General features: G+C 41.8%; 1 protein-coding gene across 2 annotated transcripts in view; it reads left to right on the top strand.

The window, feature by feature from the left end:
• The window catches only part of GPC6 (glypican 6), a 999,214-nt gene that overhangs the window by 453,572 nt on the left and 522,280 nt on the right, over positions 1–23,362 (top strand). The gene's annotated exons all lie outside the window — the stretch shown is intronic.

Below are 23,362 nucleotides of genomic sequence, written 5' to 3'. Positions count from 1 at the left end.
TATGCGTGCAGAAAAATACGATATGCACAGCATTGTGATATCAATGCTTAGACCATCCCTGTTCTGGGAAAGGAAGGCAGAGGGCCATTCAGAGTGATTGGGGCTCCAAGCCCACTTTGTGGCTGCAGTCCTAAGTAAGTCATACTTCTTACTGGATGTGTTGCCCTGTCATTCTGTATTTTATAAAGAAGGACAACTGTAGTGAACAGCCCTGCCCTCACCTGTCTGTCACAGCAGAACAGTGAAGCGGGAGCCAATGAGTGGATGGAAGGCGGAGCCAAGGGGGAGGAAGCCAGATATAAAGACTGGTGTATGAAGTGAAAGGGAGATTCTGGTAGAGGGAGACTGTGTGAAACTTAAAAATGAACTAAGAATGAGTTAGAGATCTGAAATAATGATGAATAGAACAGAGATATAAAAGAGGTTTAAAGTTTTATCAAATGTGATTCGAATATAAGTGACTGGCAGCCTGTGATTTATCTATTGAATAGTATATATTAACTTCCCTAATCTAATAAATGACTTGAGTTTTAAAAGCACACATGTCTCCATGATTAAATGGTATTAAAGCAGTAATACCTGGTGGCAGCGAAGAAGGAAGAAGAGCGAGAAGGAAGAAGAGCAGGAAGAAGAGCGAGAAGGAAGAAGAGCGAGAACCTCGTAAAGGAGGAGTTTCAGAGGAGATCGCCACAACAACGTAAAGAGAAGTAGTAGCAAAAACACACCATGGATCCTGCAGAAGAAATGGCCATAATATTAGAACTGCTGTGGTGTAGTGGTGAATGTGGCATACTGGGGTTGAATGGTGCTGGTGTATTCACTGGGAAGCTTACGGGTTGGCCTTCAGTCAGTCACGCCCTACACTGGAAAGGGTTGTTGTGAAGGTAAAAATAAATAGTTGGTCATGCATATTGGGTTGAGCACCTTGGAGAAAAAGTGGAGTAAAAATGTAACAGCAGTAATAAATAACATCATAAATCAAAGCAAATGCACTCTCATTTTAACTGTCTCTATGTGTGCCTTTGTGTTTAAAGCAAAGAGGAAATTAACGCTTGCTTAAATGATGGAAGGCAGAAGAGGAAAATGATGCATTTAAGAACATAAGGCAAAGTGGGACATGGAATAGAAAGACACAGGCACGCTTGCGCCTTTATGAGATGAAACCATGGAAGGGACATAAGTAATTTCAGAATCACCTTTAGTGGCCTCACAAAATTGCTAAACTGAAAAATAAAATTCTAGCCTCAGGTAAACCCCAGAATGTTAAAAGAAATTTGAGCAACTAATCACTGTTTGCAAACTATATGTGAAATGTGGCATGGATTATTGATGACATTTTTGTTTTTCTTTCTCTCCCCAAATGTCCTTGTGATGCATTTCTGTGTTATTTCATGTTGCTCATGCACTGCGTTCAGTGTTATTTCCTGTTGTTCAATTTCGGTGCTGCTGACTGTAGCAATTTTAAAATTGCTATCTCCTCTAGTACAGAAAACATAGTAGTTTCTAGTGTCCCTCAGACATAATGTGCTTGTATAGTCCATTTGTCACTGACACAGTAACAGTAATGACTCTATATTTGGTTTTTTTTTGCGGTGAGACAAACAGTCTCTCTTTATGTGCAGATAATAGGCACAGCTTTGGGAGGGAAAACACATGTTGATGGTGCTCTTGTCTTCTGTGGTGCTGTGTAGTCATTCTACTTGTCTCATCAACTGAGAGTGAGACTACAGTACATGGTCAAATATCACAGGATTTGCTCTGAATATAAAATAGGTGAATTCAAAGTACTTTTTACTGACCCTTGCAAAGTCTGAATCAAGTTGGTTCAGCCTTTTTTTTTTCCTCCCAAAGCAGCTTTCTTTCCCCTGCTGCTGGGGGGCTTCTATTTTTTTCAAGCTGGAATGATTTCAGTTGAGTTTTTCCCTATGTGGTAAGTTGTGATGCATTCTTGTAAAGACAAAAGGGGGTGTCAGTGACAAAAGCAGCACTACCAGTACTGTCTCTGTACTGTGGTGTGGCTTGAATCCGGACTGGAATGGATCAAGGCAGCATCCTCCTACAGGTACAACTGGAGCTGCTCTGCCACAATCATCTCTATCACCCTGGCCATAAAAATAATATTGGTGACTAGCATAGAGTGAATACAGCTGTATAAATCCGGGGAATAGATCCACAGAAGAATGCTAAACCATCTCGATAGGTTAATTCTTGGCTCAGATTTAGGATCTAGTATCTACAAGGAAATCCAAGATTTTAATGCAGCTAGGATTACATACAGATGAAAGTTTAAAAAAAACTGATGCTGTTGATGCAATTTTTTTAGAATGCAGTTCATTGTCCTCCTGATACAGTTTGGGAAGAGTTTGGGGTAAATGAGAGTGGCTTATGGTAGCCCTGTAGTGTTGGCTCATGCTGCGAATTGTGGGTCATGGTTGGCAGCAAAACATGAACATGACAGCTGAGGGACTCTATAAATGGAGCGATTCAGATAGATGAGAATTGCATCTAAGGAAAAAGGCTGTTTACCCTTTCCCTTTCCTGAACAATGTGAGAAATCGGAAAGATACGCCTGGCCTGCTTTCCTTCTGGAACAACTTGTAGACTTAAGGGAGTTTTGCTAGTACATAAACTGGAGGGTTTTTTGAAATGGTGTTTATGGGAGCGTTAAGGTAATAGACCCTCTGGGTTTTGATCTGCATCACAGGAAGTTATGTTAAGAACCACCTTGTCTTCTCGACTTAACATAGTGGGTTGCCTGTTTATGTTTCCTACATGTGGAGAAAACACAGCATTACTTCCTTCTTAACTAGCTTCTGAGTTTTTTAAATCTCTTCAGGCTTTTGCTTTCCTCAGAGTTATTTGGACAATGGCCAGCTAAAATATTTACATTTCAGCAAATCAGCTTCTTGCTGATTTATATCTCAAGAGTGTACTGAAAGATGCTGTGGAATCTGAAAGCATCAGCCCGTTGGGCAGAAGGGATTTTCATTCCGCACATCCATTTACAATCTTCAATATGTACTCCCAAGATTTAGCTTTTGATGTCCAATTGCCACAGGCATGGCAAAATTCAGGAAAATAAGAAATTCACCAGACTCTCCATCGCTAGAATAAAAAGCATCTGCATTATCTTGCCATGTGCAAACCTTCTGCTTTTAAACAGTGAAGGAAACACATTACAGATCCTAAGCAGACATCACACCATCCAATAGAGACATAAACATCTAAATCTCTATCACCCTGCAGCATTGCATTGTGTATAAAATATTTAAGGATATATTATTCTTGTTTGCATTAGGGATGGATGATTCCGCCAGTTTTGCTTTCTCCTATGTCGGATTCTTTTAAATATTAAGTTCTGTCTGCAAAGAAATTATCAAGTTTAGAAAATCTTATTAAAAAACTAAAAACAAAGCCAGCACAGTTTTCATCTATCCCTATTTAGGACTGTGAGCTTTGGTGTATTAATCATTGTGTTCCACTGTAGTCCTACCTTCTGGACTTCTTCTTGGTAGTATAGGTTCATATACACCAGCTTCAGTTTTACTGGAAAGGAGAAAGAAACAAATACGAAACCACAATGTTCATTCTGTAGGATCATACTTTTTTTTTTTTGACAGCCATAGTTCTTTTTTCTAATGTGCTGAATAAAAGCTGATGACAAAGTAATCCTGTAGGTAAAGCACTAGTCTTAGTCTGAGGAAATGTGACTTAACGTGATTGCTTTATATTCAGTACTCTAGCCTATTTTACTGGGACTGATTGGAGAAGAAAGTGGGATGTCCCTGTGTGAATTATTCAGACATCTCTGGTCAAAGGATGGAATATTAAACATCACAAGTAGATAACAGTGAAAAGAAGTTTGGAGGTCTGCTTCTCAAACTGGAGCTCATCTGCTCTATAATCTGTGGCAGATTTAAGCATTAGGTTGAGCTCTATATGAATCAATATGAAGTTCTAAATATAATAAGTGGTTGAAAGAGGCTTCAGCCAGCACCCTCTAGGTGGATCAGTCAATACCCGTCCTCAGCAGCCATTATGGGCATTGGCTATGCTGACTGGGGTTACTGGAAGTTGTAGTCCAGCTTTTCTGAAAATGCCAAAATGGTGAAAGCTGGCAAAACTCATTCTCCAGCCATTTCCCCCAGTCAGGCTCCCAGATTGGAAGGAAGCCTCATTGGGGAGAAGAAGTCATTGTGTTGGGGAAACAAGCTAGAGATTGTCAGAGCTTGGACAATTACTTTTCCAAGTTAATTAAATTGCCTTACACGTTGTAAAGGGCAGTTTGTGAGTAATTTGTTGACATTACTCAGTGCTCAGTGATTCATTTTACCATTCATTGCACCACTCATTACTTTTTTTTAAACTTAAAATAGAAAATCGAGAATAGAAAAAAAAAATCAAAATTCCCTTGTGAAAAGTTATATTAAAATCAGAAAAATACTATACCAGTAATCACTCGCCTTATTTCTTTTGGGATGTAACTGAACTTGTCTTTGCTAATAACTTTGTTTCTTGCAACTCGTGTTTTGGCTCTGAAAATGGTGGGTAGATGGGTAAGGCCCTCATTTTCGTAGCTCTTAGTTCTTTCCTAGAAGTATCCCTCCTTGTGCAGGCCATCCTGTAGAGTAGATCTTCACAGCACACTCTTTAGCAGAGTTCTTTTTAATAATCATATAAACATTTGCCACAATCTACTGGCATTATATTTAACTCAGCTTAGGATATGCAATGAAGAGCCATCCATACACAGAAAAAAAAACAACAACAAAAACCAAAACACCATTGTTCCCACTCAGAATTATTTGTTCTTGGTTGTGTTTCAAATGACCATTTCCACTTGAGGCAAGTAGACGAAAATATAAGCTGGCACTTGAACCCACATAACAACATCTTGCAGGTAAAGGGCAATGACAACAACATGGATTGCTTGTACTGAAAGGATTGCTTGTTGTGTTTGTTTGGCTTTGCTTTTTTTGTGTTTCTTTGTTAGCCATGTCTTTGACTGTTGTGAGCCAGAAGTAGAACTGAACCATTTCTTTTCTTCTTAACAATTCTTGTCAAATGCTGGGTTTCTGCTGAACTGCTGCAGTTTTAGCATGTTCATACTTGAAAGACTTTATTAAGATGCAGGAACATGCAACTAAAATGTGTTTCTCCCACTGTACTGACTAAAGCTCCATGCGCACATCTCAGCTTATCTCTCCTGTCCTTGATCGCCAGACGTGTGTTTTTCACAGTAAGGCTTTTGGGTGTAGATCAAACCAGCTTTTGGAGCTGAAAACATCTTTGCATCTTGACATTGAGGGTGGTGGGGGGAGCGGGAAGCACAGTAAAACAAAGCTTCTGTGAGGGGATTTTTTTTTTCAAATACATCCCATGTCTTTGTTTATAAATGTTCTCCTTTTTTATCTCAAAAGTTTATGTGAGAGAGTTATGAAAAACATTTTAGACAGAAATTTAAAAGGGGGTGGGGATCGGAAGAGAAGGTGGACTGCAGAAAATCCTGTATCACTCAAGAATAGAGAAGGCTTCTTCATTCTTGGCGAGACTGTGGGCCCCTGTGGGTCCTTCCTCATTTTTGTCTCATGAATGTGTGTGGGAATTCTCAGCCCACCACTCTCAGTTCTGCATAATCAAAGGCCAGAAGTCAGTGTTGCATTTCTGCAGGTTTACACCACTTCTGCCAGAATTGTCAACCCTCCCTTTCTCCTGCAGCTGCCCCCATCACCACTGCCATGAACCCTAAAACCCTGCTCTGGGAAATACTCTGCAGAAGGATTTTGTCTGCTTTTTAGCACCAAAGACAACAGAATGGAGTAGGCAGAAAAGTCCCAGAGGCATTGCATACCAAAGCATATTGTTAGAGCTTGGACAAAATAATTAAAAGTCTTCCACCGATATATCTTCTTTGGCCCGTCATTGTACTAATAATTAAAGATGTCATTACAGATATAATAAAATGCCTACAAATAGATTTCAAACTGCTGAATGTGCACTGTGCATCTTCTAGAAACAACTGATAATGCCAATTCAGTTTTAGATCCAGAAATGCTCCTAATGCCCATGGATCACAGAAAATCTTCATCTTCTTGAGGTAAAGGAGATAAAGAGAAAGCCAATTGGACTCCCGAGCTTCTTAAGGAGAGGCATGGAACCTGTGGCCTTCCAGAAGTTTTTGGAGTGTACCTCACATTTTCCTCCAGATTGGCTGAATTTTCTCTTCCTGAAGAAAGCCCAAGGTGGAATGTGATTATCCTCCATTTTTTGTACTTTTCCCGATTGTGCAATGGTACCGTTCCATCATGTGTACAGTAGGTAAAATAGTCTCAGGAGAAGCTGTGCCTATTAGGGCAAATTGTGTGCCACTATGCATATATTGGGGAGAAGTACGCAGGAATTTGAAAAGTACTCAAATTTTCATACATATGAAAAATTATATGAGTGTTTTTGTTAATTTTTTAGGAGTGTGCAAACTGTTGGGAGAATGCAGTTGAAAAAACCCTCTATAATTATTATACCAAGTGATAGAAGCCATGTTCATCCCGAAGGGCTACATATAACCTATCCTTGTCATAGGGCCTGGGGAAACCCTCCCCATGTATTACGTGTGTAATGAGGAAGGCCGCAATGGATGCAAGCCTTGTGGGGGGGGGGGTGGGTTGTGGCCTGGAAATTTCATGAAAGGAATGCCATTGACCTGGCAAAGCTACTTATTTTTATTTTTCACAAATTGAAGATAAGGGCCTCTTTCTACTTCTTTCCTTGACAGCTGCTAAACTACTGTTGTACAATCAGTTTGCCGCACTTTCTTCCTATTTCTGTGGAAGCATTGCATTTCATATGTGGGGGGAAAATGAAAGCCTGATCTTGCAAAGCGAGAAATGGAAATGTGCTGCTATGCCACCTGGTTCTTCTGATGCTTAATTTGTTCTGCCGTACTCTCGTCATCTTTCACAATTGTATTCTCAGAGCATCAGCCCAGACCCTCCTCTTCTTTTCCATGAAACATTGGAAGATGAAAGACTGCACAGACCAAGCTTCCTGTTCTAATAAATATTAATTAAAGCACCTGTGTCAGTTTAGCAGAGAGGAACCTTTCCGTTTCCCCTTTGTGATGCAAGAAAGGAGTCCTTCTGTGGCTATGCAAAACCATTGCCTGTTGTTGTTAAACAGGAAGTTTTTGTTTTAAATCCTGGCTGTAGATATTATAAGGAGCATTGCAGGCTGAGTTCAATGCTGCAAGTCTATTGATAGTGGCTTGGGTTTCCACCAGACACTATTCACTTGATCCATTTGGCAGACAGTTATTTCCTTCCTCAAAGATCTGAAGTAGAAGAGAATACACAGTTCACCAGCAAAAACAACAACAAAGAGGAGATCCAGGCTCCCTGATCCAAGGATTTATGACCAAAATAATGGTTAAGCTGCTGAAAGCTTGTCAAAGGAAAATAACAACCACTGATGTCTGAAAGCACACAGAAAGTGTCTTCTTCCTACTGTGTATCAGGTCGTATACTCTCTCAGGGATAAGAAACAGAGACCAAACTAAAAGAAATTTGCACATCACTGACTAAAGAGCAAGGGAAAGGACTGTGTGGTGTACTGACTAAAATACTTGACTTTATTTGACTCAGAGAGACTTGGGTTCAGAACATACAGTGATAGACCTTACTGAAAGACTTTGAGCCAGTCACCAATTCCTAGTACCACAGCAGACATTATGGGAAAAATGTAGCTAACAGCTGTGATTTTTCTCCCCAATAAGGGAAATCTACATTAGGACCCTAATGTAAGGCAAAAGCCTTTACACCCCTTCCCACACATTATACCTCAACAGGGACTAGTCTCATTTTATCAAACTCAATGCACCTCACCTTTATAGGAGAAAATGCCCCCATCCTCCATGCTAGGTTTTAATCTGGAGTAGGGTCACAAAAGTTATAGATGCTGGCAGATGTCTTCAGAGTTGCAGCAAGTGCTCTGCTCCACAGGCTAATCCATCTCACAGGGTCACTGTGAGAATAAAAAGGGATGAGGAACAAAAACAGAGACATTCCTGGGATCTGTAGTGACTAAGATGTGGGCCATAATCCAATGATAAATAGGGCGGCCAGATCCACAATGTTTCTTTCCCTTGATATTTCATGGGTAACACCTGACTATTAGGTGTCAGTCCTTGTGATGTCAAAGGGAATTGACACTTACTTGTACACTGACCCTCACTATACATATTTTGATATGATTCTCGGTAATACTCCCATGGGGACAGAAGACTTAAATGTGTTATTCTATCTTCTAATCCATGAACCAGAACATGCATTCTTGCCATCCGGAATGGATAATGCTGAATGTGATTATTAGCAACAAGGGATGGAAAACAGACAGTGGAATTCCAGCAGTTGTTTGTGCCTCTGATCCTGTAATAATAAAATTGTCTTTATTGTAGGTATGTGCAAAAGATCTGTTGACATTTTCCATACTATTTCTGGGCAGAGAAATTAGGAACACAATTTCTCCAAATGTATCAAAGGGAAGGAGAAATTCTGCAAAAGTTACTCAAAGGTTACCATCAGCAGCAGTTGTAGCCTTTGTTTGTTCTTTTTCCCCTGAGGAGTTTTGTGTAAACAACAACAGCAGCACCTGTGTTGGGAGCTTTCTCACAGTGCCCTTTACTTTGTGTCACTCTAGAGCAGTGGTGTCGAACTGTGGCCCTCCAGATGTTCTTGGACTTCAACTCCCAGAAGCCTTCACCACCACCTCTGCTGGCCAGGATTTCTGGGAGTTGAAGGCCAAGAACATCTGGAGGGCCACAGTTCGACACCACTGCTCTAGAGCATGCTTGTCCAACCTGCGGCCCGAGGGCCGCATGCGGCCCAGGTCAGCTCATAATGTGGCCCAGTGCAATTTTTTATTTTTAAAGAAATTCCAAAGTTTCAAGTTATACTGCCGGCGCTTGCGGCCGGAATGCGGCTGGGGCACGTCACAACGGTAGGGGGGGAGAGGGGAGGCATCACAGCCTCTCCCAATTTGAAGAGACCCTTGTCCAGCAGGCCGAGGCAAAGCGGAAGTCACAAAAGCAGCAAAATCAGGGAGCTGGACAGGGGACAGATTGGATTTGTCTTCAGTGTGGAAGGGATTGTCACTCTCAAATTGGCCTTCTAAGCCACACTAGATGCTGTTCCAAGTCCACCATACAGAGTACGATACCATAGTCTCTTGAGACTGAAGGATGCCTAATCTAATCCTCAATAGGAAAACTGTACTTCCATAAGTTAATATGGCTGACATGTGATGTGCATGGCCCATTTGTCTCATCTCACCATAAAGCAATTTTCCAAATCTCAGCCAATCTCATACAATGGCAATTCATGCTCAGACTATATCATTAAAAAAGGCAACAACAAAGCAACATCTTTGCACACACCCCTGCTCTGATGCCACAGAATAGATCTTCCTTAGGGTGCCATTCACCACCACCCACTTTCCTTGGAGCAGTGCCATTCACTTTAATAGTCCCATTCTGAGTTCATGAGCTTTTTCAGGTGGAACACTCACAAAGGGCTTTTGTAACATCTGGAGGGTAGTTCAGTGTGAAAGAAATGTAATTTGGAGGAGGAATGCCTTCAATTTTTCATTACCTGCATTTGGCCATCTTCTTTCTTGCTCCTTCTCCCACTCGCCCCTTGTGCTTTTTTCATGCAGCTGTGACTGCTTGAGTCATCCTCTCTGCTAGAGCCTATTAAGTCTCTCCCTCCTCTTCTTTTAAATCATCTCTCCAGACCTACATCTTGTTCAAGACCCTTCTCAACTACCACCATCCCTTTAACTATGTGTAGTCTGAAACATAATTACAAGATCATGTTGTTGCCCAACTAGGTACCTTTGTCACAATGGAGGATAAAGCCCTGTTACATACAGCACTGATGTTACCTGTCTGTCATGGGTTTGGAGGGAAAGTTCCATCCTATGGGGAGTGGAAGGCGGGACATCAGGAGGAGGGGCTGTACTGTATATATATGGGGATCCTGTGTGGAGAGGTTAGAAGAAGCTGGGAGAGAAGCTGAGAGAAGAAGCTGGTGTGGGAGTCTGTGTGTCAGACAGGGTACTACTGTGTGTCAGTCAGTACCAACCTGATAGGTTCAGGTGTCTGTATGGTTAGCCAGAACTGATAGGTTCAGGGTCTGTGCTTTATTTAAAAGTGTTCTGAGTGAACCAAACTGGTGTATGTATGATTGAGACTAAGCCACGTTACTGTATCTTATTCATTTGATCATTTTATTTTCCCTGTGTGTTATGTAAATAAACCTTGTTCTTTTATTTGTTAAAAATCCATCCCTGGTCTGTGTGACTTCTTATAGGGAATGGTTGGTGGCAGCTTAGTGAAACTGTGGCATATCCCAGTAGGTCTGGGGTTGTCACATTGATTGGTGTCCAGCGTGTGGGATACGACTGGTCCAGTTGTCCAGTGGTCCAGCAAAGCCTTGGCAAGTGTGCCCAGAGCAAGGGGGGTCTAGTCAGGGACAATCTGAGGGCGCGTAGGTAATCTTCTAGGCGTACCTCACGGGGAGGTGCGCTAGTGGAAGAACGTGCCAACTGGGGAGACTAGATTAGGGAGCTCTGAGGCAACCTGTTTTGGCGGGAAAAAGCTGAGGCAAAACTGTGTAAAGTAGCAGTGATCTAGCCTGTCTGCTGAGAGGCCTAGCAGAGGGGGGTGGACTCTGGCTGGCTACAGTTGCAAGTTAGTGCTGAAGAACAGCAGCAATCTATAGAAGGCTGGTTCTGAGGCAAAAGAGAAAAAAAAGTGGTCGCTTTATTTTGAGGCTTGACTTTTGAAAGCAGCCTGTTCTGGGGGGAGATTATGCCCTTGACTCGAAGCCAAATGGCAGAAATGGGTGAAGTGAAAGACCCACAGGTAGACCAAGGTTCTGAGGATGAATTTGGCTCAGTGCAGGATGAGAGCACGGGAGAACAGAACCCAGAACTCAAAAAAATGCTCGTAGCCCAACAGCATGAACTGAGGATGAGGCAATTTGAAGTGGAGGAAAGGGAAAGGGAAAGGCAAAGACAATTTGAATTGGAATTGCAGAGAGAGAAAATGGCGTTTGAGTTAAGAAAATTGGAGTTGATGAATCAGAACAATAATAACAATAGAGATTCTGAGGTGGGCCAATTGTCTAAGACTGACCTGAAGAAATTCCCTGTATACCACAAGGGAGATTGCCCTGAGGTGTTCTTTTCCCTTGTGGAAAGAGCGTTTGTGGACTTCTCAGTAAGGGAAACTGAGAAGATGACCATCATGCGATCTTTAATCAGTGGCAGCCTGGCAGAAGTCTATGCAGAGATGCCAGAGGAGCTGTTAAAAGATTTTGCAGAGTTTAAAAAACTGGTGTTTGCCAGACATGGGATAAATGCGGAACAGCTGAGGCAAAGATTCAGGTCACTCACAAAGAAACCAGAGCAGACTTTTACCCAAGTGGGGGCCCAACTGGTGAGGCTGCTAGAGAAATGGCTATCTCAGGAGGGGACAGAGACCTACCAGCAGCTCAAAGACCTGATAGCGCTGGAACAGTTTTACTCAGTCCTGCATGGGGAACTGAAGTTCCAGGTGAGGGAAAGGAAACCGAAATCTGTGGCGGAGGCGGCCGAGATCGCAGATTTTATTTCCCAAATAAGAAAGCCCTTAGGTGCTGAGGGGAAATTGATAGGTAAACCCAAAGAAACCTACAGCAAGTACTCTCAGGGACCAGGAAGAAACCAACATGGGGGAGGGACCCATGGTGAAGGGAAGCCCTCAGACATGAAACCAAGACCTCAGATTTTGGAGGGAAAACCAAGACAAGATGAGAAAGACTCAAAATACAGCAGAAAATGTTATTTCTGTCAGGGAAAGGGCCATCTAATCTCAGAGTGTGAGAAATTAAAGCAGCTAAAAGGAATTGTGCCTCATGATTCGAGTGGAACCAAGCCAAAAGCTGTGTTCTGTGTCCAGAAAGAGCAAAGCTCCTTGTCACTGAGGGAGCCTGTTGCCATGGCTACTCAATCTGGAACAGTGACATCTGCTGATCAGGCTAAGGAAAATGGTCCTCTTGTGGAGGTCAGGCGCTGCTTACTTGTGAGAACAGATTCACAGTTGTTTGAAACAGCAGGGGTGGACGTAGGAATACTTGACCATCAGTATCGGGGGCTAAGGGATACTTGTTCCCAGGTGACCCTGTGCCATCCAGATATTATTCCTAGGGAGTATGTAATCCCAAATGAGAGCATAAAGGTGGCAGGGATTGAGGGACAGGTGATCTCGCTGCCAGTAGCTGAGGTACCTGTGAACTTTCAAGGCTGGAGGGGAGTTTGGCGGCTAGCGATTTCATCGACTCTGCCAGCAGCCGTGCTCGTGGGAAATGACCTGGCTGAACATGTGAAACGGGTGCTAGTGATTACACGCTCACAAGCTACCACGGGGACAGTTCAGGGGGGTACTGATGAGCCCGAGACGGAAGCAGAGGGGAGTTCAGAGGCTGTGGTGGAAACCTGGACCACAGACAGCAGATTTGGCCAAGAGCAAAAGGCAGACGCCACTCTCCAAAAGTGTTTTGAACAGGTGACAGACGCCCAGCTAACACCTGAAATCCCAGTGAGATTTCGAGAGAAAAAGGGAATTTTATATAGGGAGACCCTGAGGAATATCTCAAAAGGGGGAGATGGGATCAGAAGTCAGCTAGTGGTACCTGAAAAGTATCGCCCCATGATCTTACAAAGGGGGCACTCTGACATGTTTGCTGCGCACTTAGGGGTGAACAAGACACAGCAGAGAATCACACAGAATTTTTACTGGCCTGACATAGGGAAGCAGATCAGGGAGTTCTGTAAAAAATGTGATGTGTGTCAGCGGCAGGGGAATAATCGTGACAGGACCAAGGCAAAGTTGTGCCCTTTGCCTATGATTGACACTCCGTTCAAATGCATAGGGATGGATATTGTGGGACCTTTGCCCAAGGCCACAAAGAGGGGGAACCGGTTCATTCTCACCATTGTGGACCATGCCACGAGGTACCCTGAAGCCATACCCTTGACTAACATTGAAACTAACACAGTAGCAGATGCCTTGGTGGGGTATATGTCCAGGATGGGATTTGCCTCAGAAATAATCACAGATTTGGGCGCATCGTTTACATCGAAGCTCATGAAACGGTTATGGCAAATCTGTGGAATTAAACACAAGGAAACCACTGCCTATCACCCTGAAAGTAATGGGTTAACTGAGAAGTTCAATGGGACTCTGATGCGCATGATTAGGGCTTACTTGGCAGAGAATCCAAACAATTGGGACCAGAAGCTGCAATCCCTTTTGTTTGCTTATCGATCAGTGCCACAAGCCAGTACCGGGTTCAGTCCGTTTGAACTTTTGTTTGGGAGGAGGGTGAAAGGGCCCCTTGATTTAATCAAGCAAGATTGGGAGCAGATCACCCAGGATGACCCACAGGACGTTGTGACATACATAGACACTTTGATGAATGACCTAAAGAGAAACCTAGAGCTAGCAGCAGAAAACCTGCAAGCTCAAAAGGTCAGAAAGAAAACTTGGGATGACCAGAAAGCTAGAGAGAGGCACTTTGACCCAGGGGAGGAAGTGCTTTGGCTTAGGCCCTGCAGAGAGAACAAACTGCAGCTCAAATGGGCAGGACCATATAGGGTCATTTCCAAGATGTCAGACCTGAACTACCTTATAGAGCAGGAGGAGAACCAAGCAAGGAGGGTGGTACATGTAAATGCCCTAAAACCCTACTACAGAGGGGAACAGAGGGTTTTATTTGCGATAAAAGCAGCTGAGAGTGAGGAAGCTGAATTACCCTTCTGGGAGGGTAGAAGGGAAGTAAAATACAACCCAGATGAGGTAAAGATCAGTCCTGCACTCACCCAAGACCAGCAGCAAGAGCTAAAAATGCTGCTCATCAAATATAAAAAGGTGTTTTCCAATAAGCCGGGGATAGTGAAGGGAGTGATGCATCGGATCCACACAGGGGATGCACCCCCGCAAGCAGTATCCCCATACCGAGTGACGGGACCCTATAGGGACAAGGTGCGGAAGGAGCTGAACGAGATGCTTAGGGAGAACATAATCGTCGCCTCTTCTAGTCCTTGGTCCTCTCCGATAGTCCTAGTGGACAAGCCTGATGGGAGCATTAGGTTTTGTGTAGATTACAGGAAATTAAACCGCGTAACCACTCCTGATGCCTACCCAATGCCCAGGCTAGACAACCTGATTGAAACCATAGGGGGTTGTCGGTTCATTTCCTCATTGGACCTGGTAAAGGGATATTGGCAATTAAGAATTGATCCCAGGGATCAAGAAAAGACCGCCTTTTGCAGCCCTTTTGGTCTCTATGAGTTTAGAGTCCTGAGCTTTGGTCTCAGAAATGCACCAGCCACATTCCAAAGGCTGATGGACCAGACCTTAGCAGGGCTCAGTGACTTTACTGTGGCCTACATTGACGACATAGGGATCTTCAGCAATACCTGGGAAGATCACCTGAAACACCTGGAGTTAGTGCTGCAGAGGTTAAGTGCAGCAGGGCTAACAGTAAAGGCGAGCAAGTGTCAGCTGGGTAGCCCAGAAATAAAATACTTGGGTCACATGGTAGGGGGAGGAGTGATCAAACCCCTAGAGGCCAAGATAGAAGCAGTTCGTGATTGGCCCAGACCCAACACCAAGAAAAAAGTCAAATCATTTCTTGGGTTGGTGGGCTACTACAGAAAGTTCATCCCGAGGTTTAGCGAGATTGCGGCTCCGCTGACTGATCTGACGCGGAAGAAGACGGATGACCGCATCCCGTGGACCAGTGACTGTGAGGAGGCGTTCCAGAGGTTGAAGGAGGCCCTCATCAACTATCCAGTGCTGCGTGCTCCAGACTTCGACCGGGAGTTCATCATCTACACCGATGCGTCTAACAGCGGGGTAGGAGCGGTTCTTTGCCAGGAGGATGAAAATGGTGACCAGCATCCAGTGTCCTACCTGAGTAGGAAACTCCAGAAAGGTGAGAGACATTTGGCAACCGTGGAGAAGGAGTGCCTGGCCATAGTCTACGCGATCCAGAAGGCCAAGCCTTACATCTGGGGAAGACATTTTATTCTGTGCACTGACCATTCACCACTGCAATGGTTAAAGACAATGAAAACCCACAATAGTAAACTTATGAGGTGGGCTTTAAACCTGCAAGACTATGACTTTGAAGTGAAGGTGGTCAGAGGGTCAGTGAACTGTGTTGCTGACGCCTTGTCAAGAAGACCCGAAGAATGAAGACGGCGAAAGAAACATGGACTATGTATATATTTTGGTGACCAAAGGTTAAATGTATGTGTTTATTAAACATGCGTGGTTTGTATGAATAAAGGTAACTTGATGTATTGTAAATGTTCATGTTTAAATGCCTAATTGACATGTTTAGAGTGTAAGTATAAGTAAGTATGGTATTGTATGTTATTATATAACTGTTTTTGTATGTTTTGGGTCCAGGTTGTTTTTTGGAGAAAAGCACCTTAGCTTTCCCCCTACAAAACAACTTATAAAGAGGGGAGGTGTTACATACAGCACTGATGTTACCTGTCTGTCATGGGTTTGGAGGGAAAGTTCCATCCTATGGGGAGTGGAAGGCGGGACATCAGGAGGAGGGGCTGTACTGTATATATATGGGGATCCTGTGTGGAGAGGTTAGAAGAAGCTGGGAGAGAAGCTGAGAGAAGAAGCTGGTGTGGGAGTCTGTGTGTCAGACAGGGTACTACTGTGTGTCAGTCAGTACCAACCTGATAGGTTCAGGTGTCTGTATGGTTAGCCAGAACTGATAGGTTCAGGGTCTGTGCTTTATTTAAAAGTGTTCTGAGTGAACCAAACTGGTGTATGTATGATTGAGACTAAGCCACGTTACTGTATCTTATTCATTTGATCATTTTATTTTCCCTGTGTGTTATGTAAATAAACCTTGTTCTTTTATTTGTTAAAAATCCATCCCTGGTCTGTGTGACTTCTTATAGGGAATGGTTGGTGGCAGCTTAGTGAAACTGTGGCATATCCCAGTAGGTCTGGGGTTGTCACAAGCCCAGCCCTCTCTCCTCCTCCTCTTCCTCCTGCTGTAGATGGGAGAACATAGGGATTACACATCCCAGCATTCCAGCTGTACCAGTGCCAGCAGAGCATAGTTATGAAGAATGAGACAGATTTCTCTCTTCTTTTCATTGCTGGTATCACAGCAGCACTGGGTAGCCGGGAAGATGGAAATGAGGACATTCATATCTCGTTGATATGTTCTTCTCTGTCTCCAATTAAATTGGAATAGAAGAGAAAAAGAGGTCACTGGGTTTGCACTCTCTCTGAAGTTCATACACATACACATGATGTACTTGATGTCATTTTGGCTAACACGTAAAGCTTAAGTATCATCATCATCATCATCATCATCATCATCATCATGATGTCTTCAATTCCAATTTGTGTCAACACGTATGTAAAAGGTTTTGCTACTGTTTCCCTCCCAAACCCCTTCTCTGAGGGGCAGTGTTTTTTAGTGGCTCCAGTCTTTCTAGGAGAGATCTCAGAAAGCAAAACTAGAGAACTTCTCTTCAATACCTTGGCTACTCCTCATGTACATAACACTTCTGCTAGAGGTTGTATGATGTTTTGTGGCTCAGTGCTACTAACATAATGATGGCACCCAACTCTCATTTCCTTCTAAATCTGATAGGACATTTTGAGGAGCTCAGATACCACACTGTCATTCACCTCAAATAGAGTCTGACTCTGCAAGCCTGCAATAGTGCTAAATCCAATTCAAAGGGGGGAAACCCCTATTTCTTCTGCTGTGATTTCCACATTGCTGAAGTAGGTTACTTATTCCAAAACTATCCAGTTACATGCATGAATTAGATGGAGTCATTTTTGCATGTATTTTTTATATGTGCTTTGGACTTATCTGAACAACAACATGAAACTTGAAATGCTTACAAATGCAGGTAACTCCAAATGGGAATTGCCTACATATATGTGGTCAATTTAAGAATACAATATGGGATTTGTAGTCTTTCAGGAATGAGCAAGAAAACAAAGGTGTCCAGGATGTGAAAATACTTGACTGAAATTTTCCTCTAAAAAAAATGCTGATGGAAGCATTAAGCCAAAGTGAAAATGTGAAGATTTTGTTTGTTTGTTTGCTTCCTTCAACATTGGTCACTAAAATGCATGTAACATTAATGAAGATGTCACGATTCCCATGTGGCCCCTGCTTGTTTTACCAAACAAAGAACTCATGCGACGTGCCCTTCAGCTGCCACCAGTTGATTTCATCAACAGTACCTATTATTAATAATCGAGGTCCAGGCCATATGTCACTTTAAAAGAACCAAATAGAAATTGTTTATTGATACAAATGTTAACTCTTAAACAAACATTCTCCTTTATCCACTTTCAACCACCACTCTCCTGCCCAAACTCCTAAACTCACTCTCAGTCTTTCTATCTCCCTTTCTCAAAAACCCTATCTAAATTCCTCCTGCTGCCGCCAAGTCTATTATACCTTCTGACTCTGCCCCTCCAGCACTCCCATTAGTCTATGCAAGTAGCATATGGATATTAATGACCTGGGCGAACACCGCAGAAGACAATAAATGTATGTATGCAAGGAAACTAAATGGTAGTGGCTGTACATTTTGAGTTTCTCCACCTAGTTCATGTCCAGCTGCAAATAGTGGCAAATAGGATTATGGAAAGTGTACCTTAAGTAGGTTTTGGGTGTCCTTCAAATCAGCATCCAAAAGCTGTAAATGGAGTACGTCTTTCTGCCCTTCAAAGTGGCTGGTTATTTACATATAAATGAAAAGTGTTTAAAGGAAGGATACAGTACAGAAATGTTTTACAACGTGTGCATGTTTGTGTTTCATGAATGATAAGATCTGAGGTGCAGGGTTGTACATTTCGTAATAAAGCATTGCTTTATCTCCCTTCCTGGTCCACACTCATTGGCATGGGCCCAAAAGGAACCACTTCACTTTGGCAAACACCTTGTTCACTCATTCTTAACACGAAGAGGGTATTCCATTGAGTGAATAGCCCCCAACTCTGCACAGTTCTTTCTGCCCTCATTGTTGCTGTGTGTGTTTTTTTCTTCACATGGAAAGGCCAGTATCAAATTATGCAGTGCATTATGTTAATAGGATAATCAGCATATAGATTCCACTGTGCGAAATGATTGGCAAGGAACTGTGAGAAGTGCTAGCAGCAGCACAATATTGGTATTGGTAATCCAGAAATCATGATCAAAAGTGGAAGGGGGAAAAGATAAAATTTATCTAATCTTCCTGGATTTTTTTTAAACAATGGGTGTCAATGGGACTAATAACACACACAACTGTCACAGTAAAAGAAGCAATATAATAAAATATGTCCCAGTTCCTATCTCCCCTCCTTCACAAAGGCACATACTTTTCCAATATGGAATCCCATTATGTTGCTGCTCAAAAAGTGTGGAAGAAAGGACATTAAACCAAGCTAAAGTAAATGCTTTTGAGAACCCGGGGATATTAATAAATCAGCCAGATATTTTCCTAGCACAAACATCTTATTCCTCAGAATAACGGCAATACAGGCTTACATTGTGTTGTAATTCTGCACCTTGGATACTTTGTTTAATTATCATTGTGGCTTTTTGGTATCAAAGTATTAAATAACTGAGTGTTAACTCACTGATCTCTAGTTTTTCAATCAACCGTCTTTCCTATTTTGACTGAAGAGCATCTGTTAAGCATTGAATCCAAAGCAGAACCATTGCTGTTTTGGTATTCAGTATAGCACATAGCCACCAAATTGGGAACCTCTTATATAAGATTTTGACACAATTTGGAATCCGATTAAGCAACAGCAAGTTCACCTCTAAGCATATAGGAACCCATGTTCCACTTGAGACTTTATAAAGAACTTGTTGATGGGGCGGATGAAAATAGAGATGTAATTTCAGAGGTGGAGAAATGTGTTGGTCTATGCCTTCACATAAGCAGTGTATGACTGGGACTGATTACAATTTAAAATCTGAATTCAAATGTTCATTCTTCCATGAAGGATGTTGGGTGTCCCTGAGACACTTTTAAGCAGCGTATGAGCCCCACTACCTCTGCCAAGTGTCAGCACATATATTCATGGGCTCCAAGCTGGAAGGTTGAGGTAACTCTTGTTTTTATTGATTCTTGGTTAGGTGGTACAACTCCTGGCACAACAAAATACAACCCTCTCCCAACCCATCTGGCCACTAGTCACTAGCTCTCCAGATACCCCTGTGCTCCCAGGCCCACCAGTAGTCTCCACTGGGGCTAGCACATAGAGAAACCAGGGAGCCACCAGGCTAGTCCTTGAAACTGCCTTCATGAGCTCATGCCTGATAGGGATGGTCTGTAGAGGCAAGCTGCTTCTGGGGATTTGCCAAACCCTCTTGAGGACACTGCTGATGCTCCTCTTCTGTGTTGGACTTGGTGGACACTGTCCCAGAGGTTGCAGTAGTCTGTGGCAGTGGCTCGGGGAAGATTCAGTTAGTGTTCCAGCCCCTTCTTCTTCCTTGAGAAATAAAAAAATCCAGGGGTCTTCCAAATGGATGAAGTCAGACAACTCCTCCAGGAAGAGGGCTGGCCTGGATTTCTCTACCACATTGCCCTAAGATGTGTGTGTGTGTGTGTGTGTGTGTGTGTGAGAGAGAGAGAGAGAGAGAGAGAGAGAGAGAGAGAGAGAGTTTCTTTTTTTATAGGTTTTTTATTATTATTATTATTATTATTAATTTGGATTACAAACTACCCCACACCCTCCCCCCTTTGAGGACCAGGGTTCAGACCTCGATACAGATCAACTTTCCCGAATTTCAGAGAGCATTAAAATATAAACAAACACAGCTGAGGGAAAAACAAAAGATACGAAGAAAAAGAAAAAAAGAACCAACACAGTTCACCAACCACATTACCCTATCTTCATATCTGACCCTGGGCCCAAACATGTATTAAGTTCCAGCTTTGTTTTGCATAGTCTCTTGGATGATCTCGTAGTGCTTCTGATAGTGTGTCCAGTTCTATAATGTCCAACAGCTTCTTCAGGTACTCCTCCATTGTATGTACCTCCTCACTTTTCCATTTTTGGGCCCAGAGTGTTCTAGCTGCTATCAGTATATACATCAAACAATATTTAACTTTCTTATCAGTAATATCTGGCATAATGCTTAACAATGCTATTTCAGGTTTAAAATTTAGTTTCCTTTGAATAATTCCCTGTATCATTTCCCACAACTGTGACCAATAGGCCCTGGCTTTTTCACATGACCACCACATATGGTAATAAGATCCCATTTTTTTTTTACATTTCCAACAGATATTGCTGCTTCCTTCTGACATTTTTGCCAGCTTTATGGGAGTGTGATGCCATCTATAAAACATTTTGAGGGTATTTTCTCTTAAATTAACTGGCTTAATCATTTTATAACAGTCTTTCCACATCATTGTCCAGTGATCAATGTCAATATTATAACCAAAATCCCTTGCCCATCATATCATTGTCTCCTTCACCCTCTCATCCTCCATTTCATATTCCAATAGGTATGTATACATTTTCTTTATTATTTTCTCATCAAAGTGGATCCAGAGTTTATCTACCTGTACTTCACCTTCAAAAAAGCCCAAAATTCTATCTTTTCTGTATCTTGATTCTAGTTTGTTCAACGACCACCAGTCTGTTGCCACCCCTAATTCCTCTAATTCTTGTTTGTTTTTTAGCTTTTGTTCTCTATTAAGCATTTCTTTGTAATTTAGCAACATCCCTTTCTGTTTCATCACTTTCATCGAAAATGCCTCTATGGGAGCTACCCACAGTGGGATTTTTTTGTATGTTTGTGCTCGAAATTTATGCCAGACTAGACCCAAAGCTTTCCTTACAATATGTTCTGTAAAATGAGATTGTTCCTTATCTTTCCCATACCACACATATGCATGCCACCCCATACTTAAATCATACCCCTCTAATTTCAATAATCTTTGATTTACCAGGGTTATCCATTCTTTTATCCATGTCATTGCACACGCCTTATAGTATAATAACCAATTTGGGAGACCTACACCACCCCTTTCTTTCAAATCCTGTAATAACCTAAGTTTTATTCTTGGTTTCTTAGTATTCCATATGAATTTAGTTGTCAGGTGATCCAGTTCTTTAAATATTTAAAGTTCATAAGTATTGGTAGATTTTGGAAAAGGAATAATATTTTAGGCAAAATCATCATTTTTATCGTTGCAATTCTTCCCATCAACGATATCTGAAGCTTGCTCCAATCTTCCAGATTCTTCTGCATTTCCTTCTGTATTCTAAGATAATTCTCTTTCATTAAATTGCTGGGTTTTTTAGTGATAATAACTCCTAAATATTTAATTTTTTGAACTACTTCAAAATTAATTTCTCTCAACAGTTTTCCAGCTTCTTCTTTCTTTATGTTTTTGATCATAACTTTTGTTTTTTGATAATTGATTTGGAGACCTGCTACTTGACCATATTCTTCTATAATTCTTAATACATCCTTTAGGCCATCCTGCTGGTCCTCAAGTATTATTACCGGATCGTCTGCGTAGGCTTGTACCTTGAATTCTTCCCCTCTAATTTTGAGGCCTTTGACTCCTTCGTTAGCTCTTATTTGTCTATTTAGAATTTCCAACGTTAATATGAATAGGAGGGGAGATAACGGACAGCCCTGTCTTGTGCCTTGTTCAATCAGTATGCTCTCTGTTAAATTCCCATTGACCTTGATCTTGGCTTCTTGCTCAGAATATATTGCTTTGATTGTTTGTAGGAATTTTCCTTCCACTCCCATTTCCTTTAGTTGCAGTATCATAAAGTCCCAGTTAACATTGTTGAAGGCTTTTTCTGCATCTAAAAATATCAACATCATCTGCTTTCCTGGATGAAGCTCATAATATTCTAAAATGTCTATTATCGTCCTTATGTTTGATGACAATTTCCTTTTGGAGATGAAACCTGTTTGGTCTTTATGTATTATTTCTCCTAATATTTCCTTTAATCTTGAAGCCCAGATGGTTGTAAAGATCCTATAATTAACATTTAATAGTGCGATTGGTCTATAATTCTTGATTTTGTTCTTTTCGGTCCCTTCTTTATGTATTAATGAAATATGTGCCTCTTTCCATGTATGTGGGATTATCCCCTTGGATTCAATGACTTCAATTAGTTTCAATGAAGACAATGTTTTCACATCTTTCCATTGTAATGTGTGGTACTTATGTTAGTGCTGTAGAGCAGGCTAATACATTTATGACTAGGAACTTATAGGATGCTATAGAACTAGGATGCTCATCGTAAAGTAAAAAGAAAAACTTTTATTTTGTTTAAAGAAATCCATTCAGAACAAAACAGCAGAAGACCTGGACTTCACCGCAGAAGCCACTGGGGTGTAAACATGTTGAAGACTAACACCCTCATGATCCATTGCAGACTTTAAAAGAAAACATAAATAAATTATTTAAAGTAGGAAGAATTAATCTTGGAGGAACTGACCTAAGGGCAACATTTCGCAAGTGGTCACTTGCACAAAATCATGAGAAGTCAAGATGTCCAAGCCCCTGCTAAACTGGTATACTGCAGGCAAGACTCTGTTCACAAACCTGAGTTCAGTCTCAAAGGATTTAAATAGTGGGTTCAAACATCCATCCTTCCAAAATTGGAAAATTGAGTACTCAACCCATGGGGGCATAGGGAATGTCTAGGCTGCATAATTAAATTGTAAACTGCACAGGGAGAGCTTTAAGCACTATGGAGCAGTGTATAAGTAGCGCACTTTGCTTTTGCTTTACCTGGATATTTATCTGTCTATTGCTCCCACCATTAGTTACATCGAATATAACATCACTGCACTTATTCTAACACTCTCAAGAGATGCTGCAAGAATAAATGTTTCATCTCAAGAGTTCACCACATTTATTACATGGTGTTTCCAAGAAATAAATTTTGCACTAAACAGTGTCCTTATAAACAGTAAAAATAAGTGTAACGAGGGAAAAATACAAACATGCATTAATCAATGAGGAAGGGTTGCTTGATAGGTAAAATATGCAAATAGATCTGAATTTGTGGAAATTCCTCAAAATGCACATTAATTTCAGTACATAAAGAAAACACGAAGTCTTGCAACTCGGCATAAAATAAGGATGGTAAGAAAATGCAGGTGGCATTCAGAGCAGCTGAGTGAAATCAGAAGTGAGAGGTGTTTACATCTCTCCTTGTAATGCCTTCTAACAGCGACTATTCGGAGGTCACTCATTTATTGGGTCAGTACAAATCAGAAGC

Source organism: Pogona vitticeps, chromosome 3 (genome assembly GCF_051106095.1).
Source record: "Pogona vitticeps strain Pit_001003342236 chromosome 3, PviZW2.1, whole genome shotgun sequence".
Taxonomy (NCBI): domain Eukaryota; kingdom Metazoa; phylum Chordata; class Lepidosauria; order Squamata; family Agamidae; genus Pogona; species Pogona vitticeps.
Note: the sequence above shows the minus strand (reverse complement) of the source record. Positions and strands in the feature narration are given on the sequence as shown.